An 8,794-nucleotide genomic window follows, 5' to 3' on the forward strand; every position below is an offset into this window, starting at 1 on the left:
TACCAGAAAAAGAAACATCTGGTTGCTAAATGGTCAAACTGTCAAGACGACACCATATAAGTCAATAGGGTTGGGATTAGATAGTGTGTGAAAGACAGTATAAAAGCATGGAGGAGAGCCCAATAGGGCAGAGCTGAGTTGATATTACACCTCTCCTGCGCAGAACTTGTATTCTCTAACTTCTTGCATTCAAAATAAAACTTCTTAATTTTCAACTCAGATCTCTGTCAATTTTTGAACATGCAATGGACCATTTGAGTCCTACAGTAACTGAACCATTCTTTGTCCACAGTGAAATTCCATAGCGTTTTTAGCGTACACGCAAAAATTAGTGAAACACCCACACACTATGGCCAATTTAGTTTATTAAATTTATCATACTGCATGCGTTTGGACTGTGAGGGACATGCAAACTTCACACAGCAATGCCCATTGACCCAGCTCCAGGACATGATGGATTCGCCTCTGCTGCTAAATGAGTGTATGGGTGTTTCACAGATTTTTGGGTGTATTCATCATTTACTCACCCTCAAGTTGTTGATTTATTTTTTTCTGCTGACCATAAATGATAAGTTAAAGGACAAAGCAAATCAAAAACTTGATCGACCCCACTGACTTCAACAGAGGAAAAGTTGGCGTCAATGACAATCAGTCATGCTAAAAAGATGCAGCCAAAGCTTCTGAGAGAGTCTTTGAGGGTATCTCCAACCTGTGTCTACAGAGAGAGATCGAGAAGCAGCTTCTCCCGGTCCAGAGTGCGTATACACAGTGGCAGATGGTCGAGCTGGGTTTTTCTGCCTTGCCTGGCGTCCTTTGGGTCCGGTCCTCCAAGAGCGGTTTGTATATAGGAAAAAAGCTTTCCTAAAAGAGCAATACGGTCATGTAGTGCGTCTTTTTCAAGACGTCACTCCGACCGTGCGTTTCTGGATGCAGTGGTTTCCTGTCCCCGGATGATGGGCACGAGCACAGCGTCTTCATGTCTGGGGGTCCAGCATGTTAATGCAGTGCTCGCGGGCAGTACATGCCATCACTGTGATGTCATGTCTGTTGCGCAGTTAAGATCGCGGCTCGCTCTTGCAAAAGAGCAACCCACTCCAGTTGTCACCCAAACTGCAGTTGGCACTCGGGCAGATCAATGGGAGTAAATGCGCAGCCCGACCTCTCGCACCTCCACGCGCGCCATCCAAGCTTCAGGTGAATAGAAGCACTCCGTCCTTGGATGGTCGCTCTCTCACATGATGACACAGAGGGTCAGATATCCATCGCTGCATCGGAGGATAAGCTGTCATTGTCTGATGAGGATGCGAACCCGCTCGCTCCCTCCCTCCGGGGTGGAGACCGCGGCATTGGCATCTAAAAAGCAGACTTGATGGCCGTGCTTTCTCGGGCTGCTTCGGCCGTGGGCCCGGTGATGGTTTATCCCCCAGCCCCACGGCCGGACCGACTAGATGGGTGTTATGCGGAGGATATAAGGAGGCAAGACCTTCAAAGCCTCCCGTCCCCTTCTTCCCGGAAGTTCACAGTAAACTCACGCAGTCTTGAGGGCACTTTTTTCTGCCCGGTCTGCGTGCGCTTCCATCCTCACCATCCTTGGAGGGTGGGCTGTCAGGGTCTGATGAGGATTCGAACCCGCTCTCTCCCTCCGGGATGATGAGCGCGGCGTCGAATCTAGAAGCAGACTTTGTGGCTGCTTTGGCTGTGGCTCTGGAGATGGTTTATCCCTTAGCCCCACGACCGGACCAATTAGAGGGGTGTGATGTGGAGCATGAAAGCAAGACCTTCTAAGCCTCCCCATCCCCTTCTTCCTGGATGGGCACAGTAGGCTCACGCAGTGTGCTGCGTGCGCCTTCGCCCTCACCATGCATGCTATGGCCACCTACCAGCGCTACCAAGCGCAGGCGCTGGCCCGGCTGCATGAGGATGGTTCCAACCCAGGACTGAGCATGAGCTCCGCAACCTACTATGCTCTTAAAAAAAAAGTGTGCCCTGGGAAGGACGATGGTCACATCCATGGTCCAGGAACGCCACCTCAGGCTAAACATGGTGATATGCGTGATGTTGACAAAGTTCGCTTTCTTAACTCACCCATATCCTAGTCTGGCCTGTTCTGCGACACCATCGGTGAATTCACCCAGGAATTCACGCCGGTGAAGGAGCAGTCGGAGGGCGATGGCCGATATCTTTATCGGTGGGATTGTATGACCGCTCCCCCCCGCCGAGCCATCTACATCCACTGCTTTTTCGCCAAGGACGGTAGCCTGTAGCTTTTGCTCCGCTGCCCCCACCTGCGCCTCCGGCTAAGCGGCTGCAACCAGCGTCCCCTGCCCCAGGGCACCGCTAAATTCGGTAAACGGACCGCGAAGCATCCCTGAGACGGCCATCTAGGGAGGAGGGAATTTGCTCTTTTTTCTCCCTGGGTGAGCCCACTCACTCCACGCTGCCCCGCCGCTGGCACGTCAGCGATCGTGCAGGTGGGACCACTTGTGGGGGCTCTGCCTGCCTGGTTAGTGCAGGCCAGCCCATCGCAATGGCTCATCCACGCAATCAGACTCGGCTATGCGATACAGTTCGCGAAACGCCTCCCAGGTTCACGGGCGTGTATTTCACCAGGGTCAACCCTGCGTCCGCCCCTGTCTTGCGAGAGGAGATTGCTGTCCTCTTGGCGAAGGATGCAATCGAGCCGGCCCCTCCAGCCGAGATGGAGCGTGGACTTCATCGTGCTCAAAAAAGAGCGATGGGCTATGGCCAATCCTAGATCTGCGCGTTTTGAACCGCTGCCTTCACCCGATGCGTTTGTCCTCAGGATTGGATTGCAGCAATAGACCTGAAGGACGTGTATTTCCAAGTCTCCATACTTCCACGCCACAAAACTGCGGTTTGCGTTCGAAGGTCGAGCATGGCAGTACGGGTCCTCCCCTTCGGGCTTTCTCTGTCTCCGCGGGTTTTCACCAAGCTCATGGAGGGTGCCCTCACGCCCCTTCGGCTCGCGGGCATCCGCATGCTCAATTATCTCAATGACTGGCTGATTTTAGCCCACTCTCGGGAGCAATTGATTATACACAGAGACAGGGTGTTCCAGCACCTCTGCCTGTTGGGGTTTCAGGTCAACAGAGAAAAGAGCAAGCTCGCCCCCGTGCAGAGCATCTCCTTTCACGGGTTGGAGCTGGACTCGATCACCATAAAGGCGCGCCTCTCACGAGAACGCGCCGAGCTAATGCTGAGAAAGTTTGACAGGAAAAAGGTGGTCCCCCTGTAAACTTTTCAGAGGCTCCTGGGACATATGGCATCCGCAGCTGCGGCCACACCGCTCGGATTGCTCCATATGTGACCACTACAGCATTGGCTTCACAATCGGGTCCCCAGACGCGCATGGCACGCGGGCACACACCAAGTGACGGTCACTGCGCTGTGTCGCTGCACCCTCACCCCCTGGAGGGACCCCTCCTTCCTACGAGCCGGAGTGCCCCTAGGTCAGGCGTCCAGGCATGTTGTCGTTTCGACAGATGCCTCCAGTATGGGTTGGGGGGCCGTGTGTTGCGGGCATGCTGCTGTGCACCTGTGGAAGGGAACTCAGCTGCATTGGCATATCAACTGCCTAGAGCTGTTGGCAGTGTTTCTCGCTCTGTGCCGCTTTTTACCGGTGCTGAGGGGGCAACACGTGCTGGTCAGGGTGGACAGCACGGCGGCGGTAGAGTATACCAACCCTATGGGGGGTATACGCTCCCGCCGCATGTCTCAGCTCGCTCGCCGTCTGCTCCTCTGGAGTCATACGCGGCTGAAGTCGCTGCTTGCTATTCACATCCCGGATGAGCTCAACCGTGCGGCCAACGGGCTCTCACTGCAGCTCCTACCACGGGAGAATGGCGACTCCACCCCGAGTCTCGGGGCATGCGCAAATATGCGTTTCTCCAGTGAGCCTACTCGCGCAGTTACTGTGCAAGGTCAGGGAGGACGAGGAGCAGGTCTTGCTAGATGCGCCTCTCTGGCCCAATCAAACCTGGATATCAGAACTCTCCCTCCTCGCGACGGCCCCCCCTGGCGGGTCCCTTTGACAGAGGACCTACTCTCTCAGGGACAGGGCACCATCTGGCATCCTCGCTCAGGTGTCAGGAGTCAGGTGTTGGCCTGTTACGTTGTTTGCATGCCCGCTGGTCAGACCACGTTTTGGGTATAGGTGCCTGCTATGCGTGATCCCCGCTGGCGATCCCATACACTCACTCAGCCACGGTTTAGTCCCCCCTTCTAGGCGGGCTCGTGTCTTCCCTCCCCGCTAACCATCCTTATGCATCGACTCCCCATCTCTGGGCTAGTCCACAGAGCTTGACTCCATAGCTGATCGGCGAGTCGAGTCGCCGATCAGCTAGTGGCCTGTCACCGATTGGTAAATCGCCCCCTGGGCTCGCCGGTGGTGGTTTTTTTGCACCCTTTTCACTTGTGCCCTGCTATGCTCCTCGTAAGGCTCGACATTGCATGATGTTTTCGGCATTTTTGTCATTTTTTCCGTTTCGTCAACCCATGGAACGCCCGGAATCTTCTCTCGCTGCCTGGCGGACGACCCCGGCTTTGCACGCGTGCCGCGATGTTCCGTTTCGTTTCCTTTACGTCTCAGATGCGCGCCCGCACCGCCTTTGTTACGAATTTATGTTTTTTCACCTTTTTGACCTTTTGTCATGAGGCTGGGCCGCGACCCGTGGGAGGGGCTTAGCGCAGAAGGCCCAAAATTTCCAAATGTTTGTTTTTGGTCAAGAGGCTTTGTTTCTCATAGCTTTCTTGGTCTTCTGCATGCTTTTCACTTTTTCTTCATCTTGGGTGGCCCATCGATCACTTGGCCCGCGGCCGAGAACAAGGAAAATGCCGAATTTTATGAATGTCACGGTTATGACGGCCTTATGATCTCAGGCTCACGCCGCATGCCGCGTTCAGCCCCGCCGCGCCCCCGTCACTGATTCCTAATGGCCTCCTTAGCCCATGGGATAACCTGGCTGGGGTGCAATGTGGTGAAGGCCGTGCAAAATTTTTTATTTTTTTCATATGCGCGAGACTGAGCTCCTCAGATGCGCGACTGTACCGTTTTGGTACCGCGAGTTGCGCTTCTCACTGCTTTGCATCCTCTGGTTAGCCAATGGGTTGAAAAGGCCTCCAGAGGAGCAGAAAGGGGTGAGAAAAGCACAACATTTTTTAATTTTTGAAAATATGCACGCCTGAATTCGTCAGATGCGCGACTGTCCAGTTTTGGCACTGCGCGTTGCGCATCTCACTGCTTCGCGTCTTCTGGGTAAACCCATGGCTTGACAGGGCCTCCAGAGGAGCAGAAAAGAGTGAGAAAAGCACACAATTTGTAAAATTTTACAAATGTGCATGCTTGAATTTCTCATTACTAAGGGAATTCTCAAGCTACAATCAATAGCAGCTCGTATTGGTTGGATTTGGGTTATTTGCCAAGTTGGATTCTGATTAAAGGCAGCAATGGTGCTGTGCTGACTTTTGGTCACTTTAACCTTGTGACCTTAATAGTTCTGAACAAGATACAGCAGCCCATGTGGGCTCATTGGAAAGCTAAAGATGTGTGTTTTTTAATGATGCTGGTTATTCAAAAATAGCTTAAAGCTTCCCAGAGTTATTAATAAAATGCTACCATTAAACAGGCAGTTAGCACATGCACACAAAAAAAATTACTCAACTTTTAATACATATGCCCAACATGTGTGTGTTTGTTTCCATTTTCATATTTTAAAGGTGCCATAGTACTCAGTGAGATGCACAGAACCCACATCTTTTAGCACTTTATCCAATATTTCTTCTCCTGGTGATGACAAATGGAGGTTGGATTTGGGTTATTTGCCAAGTTGGATTCCCAGATAGCAAAATGACATAATTTCAACCTAAAATCAACGTTTCTTTTGATATCGAATCCACGTTGATCACCGACGTTGATTCAACATCGTTTTGCTCATCGGGGTAATGTTGAAACGACGTCAGGCACTCCATTCAAATCTAACCTGAAATCGACGCAATTGGTTACTTACCCAACGTTGAATCGATGTTGACTTTCAGTCGATCGAAACGACGTTATAGAATCCACACATTTTCAACAGATAATCGACTTAATTGGTTTGTCTATCTAACGTTGAAATGATGTTGATTTTAAGTCTATTGGAACAGCATAGAATCCACACATATTCAACATATAATCTATCCAAATGATTTAACGTCGAAATGAATGCTTAAACAACCTTTTCAACATGAATAAATATTACATAATTACACTTTTTAAAGGATATATACTATAATTTAATCTGTATATATGACAAAACACACCACAATCTGTCATCATTTTTTTTTTATTTATACAAATATACAGCAGTAAACATTCGTTGAGAGCATAAATTCATTCAAAACTTCTATGCACGCAGTACACTTAAACACACAGAGAGAACATTTAAATTATAAAAATTATAAAAATGCATTTTATTTCAGATGTGCATAATAACATAATTTAGGTATTCCAGTATATATGACAAATTAAACACCACAATCTGTCATAATTTCTTCATTTTACATATATTACTTCTGTACACGCAGTACACTCAAACATACACAGAGAGAACATCTGAATTATTGGCTGAATTCGATATACAGACAAACAATTTTCTCAAGAAAAACTTTAGAATATTAAATGTGTATATCTATTTGTGTTCTGTTTCAACATATGCAATTTTCATTAGAGAAAAAAATATATATTTTTAAGATGTGCATAATAAAATGTACTATTTGTGTGTGTGTGTGTGTGTGTGTGTGTGTGTGTGTGTGTGTGTGTGTGTGCGCGCGTGTGTGTATATGTGTGTGTGTGTGTGTGTGTGTGTTTGTAAAGTACATCAATTGTATTTAGCATTATTGTAGCAAAACTGAGCACCAGTGACAATGAAATTTGTGTACAATATTTCAGTAAAGTCATGAAGAAAATGTTTTTGAAGTTGCAAACTTTTTCTTGATTTTTTCTCTCAATAATAAGTAATAATAAGTCACACCTTCCATGAATACAATTGCACAAATCACAAAATAAGAAATAAACTCAAATTTTCATTTTATTTATTGTACAGAAGATCAGTAACCTTGTTGACATGTATATTATATATGGTTGTGCAAACAAAATATTCAATATTTGCATATTGCCTGAAAATGTCATACGAAATAAAATGTTGAAAATAAGCTCGTTACATTAATAAAGAAAAACACTATTTATTTATTTTTACATTTCCTTCAAATAAGGAACAATTTTCGTTCACACCTTGCATTTAAATGTGTTTCTTTTATCCACTTTCAGCCGCTTATCTAACGAGGGAAAATAGCTTTTTTTAATCTTGTATTTAAAGCCGGGCTCAACTATCGGAGTTTTAGACCGATTTAAACCTCCGGGAATCGAAGAGGAAGTGTCTTAATTACTCGTTAATATAATAGTGCAGTCAGTGGCTGAAAAAATTAAGATTGCCGACGCTGCATACATTTAAAGGTTTCTATGGGTTTCTGTTCATTGCTGTGATGCGTTATATTTCACGGAGGCTGCATGAGACTGTAGAAAGCGCATCTTGTTTATTGTCTTTATTTTACAAATTCACAACTTTGTTGTTAATGTGTATACATATATTTCCATGGTTATGTATAGCATTGCGTAAGTAGAAGCATTATTTTACCGTGGTAAAGTGGGACATTTCTTGGCAAATTCTTAATGCTTCAATTTGTTTAGTAATTAAATTTCATAGTTAAATACATTTAAAGAATAATTTGACACTTTCAATTAGTGTCTGCGCCAGCTCCGTCTCCCACAACCCAGTAATTTGAATCAGTATATAACAACGAAAATACCTTAGAAAAAAAAGAAGCAGGTTTTACGATCAGACATATTTTCAAACCAGTGAACCCCTGTAAACCTTTCAGTCCAAGGATCCAGTAAACGAATGCATTCAGATAAGTTAAAAACGTCCGGGATACAGAGAAAGATTTTAGATTGTGTGTGCTATCTGAAAATAAGTATCCTGTGAATGATCGAGGGGCACGTTTCATTTCATAATATTTTGACAATACACGGGCTCACCCAGCCTGATCTCACGAGAAAACGTAAGTATTTTACGTTTTGACAGTTTAGTGGCTAATTCGTAGGAATTCGTACGAGTTCAGTCGTACGAAATGGTACGATTTTAAAAAGGAGGCGTGGCACCTAACCCCGCCCCTAAACCCAACCGTCATTGGAGGATGAGCAAATCGTACTAAATAGTACGAATTAGATCGTATGAATTCGTACGAATTAGCCACTAAAAAAAGTTACGAATTGCCAAGAGACCCAGTTTTTCTGATACAGAAAGAGTCTCTTTTCTGCCTACGCTACTGCTTTTTAATACTAAGATATTTTCTTTGAACTGTAAATGTATATTTTCCTGCCATGGGTTTCTTAATAAACACTCCCTCGCCTGAACTGTAAATGTGTGCTATTGTCAATATTTTGTACATGTACTTTACATGTATTAAGCTATATTTGTATTTCTATACGAGCTAGGTCTATATATGTTTTAGGTTCTAATGTATTGTGTATTATTACTTGGATCTTGTGATGTTGTTGCTTTGCAAATTCTCCTGAAAGACAAAAAAAAAATGTATGAATAAAAGAATTAAAAGAATTAAAACCACATAAAAATATATATAATTCCCTTTAATCTATTATCTCCCTGAATAATTAGTTTACTAATAGCATGCAACCTTTTTTTTACTTTATTTCAGAATTCAACAACAACAAAAACCT

General features: G+C 45.8%; 1 long non-coding RNA gene across 1 annotated transcript in view; it reads right to left on the bottom strand.

Moving 5' to 3' along the window:
• Positions 1–8,567: 8,567 nt before the first annotated feature.
• The window catches only part of LOC130243445 (uncharacterized), a 5,701-nt gene continuing 5,474 nt past the window's right edge, over positions 8,568–8,794 (bottom strand). The window contains exon 5 of the long non-coding RNA XR_008839137.1: positions 8,568–8,628. This is a non-coding gene — a long non-coding RNA (uncharacterized LOC130243445). The remainder of the gene's footprint in view (positions 8,629–8,794) is intronic.

Source organism: Danio aesculapii, chromosome 16 (genome assembly GCF_903798145.1).
Source record: "Danio aesculapii chromosome 16, fDanAes4.1, whole genome shotgun sequence".
Lineage (NCBI taxonomy): Eukaryota > Metazoa > Chordata > Actinopteri > Cypriniformes > Danionidae > Danio > Danio aesculapii.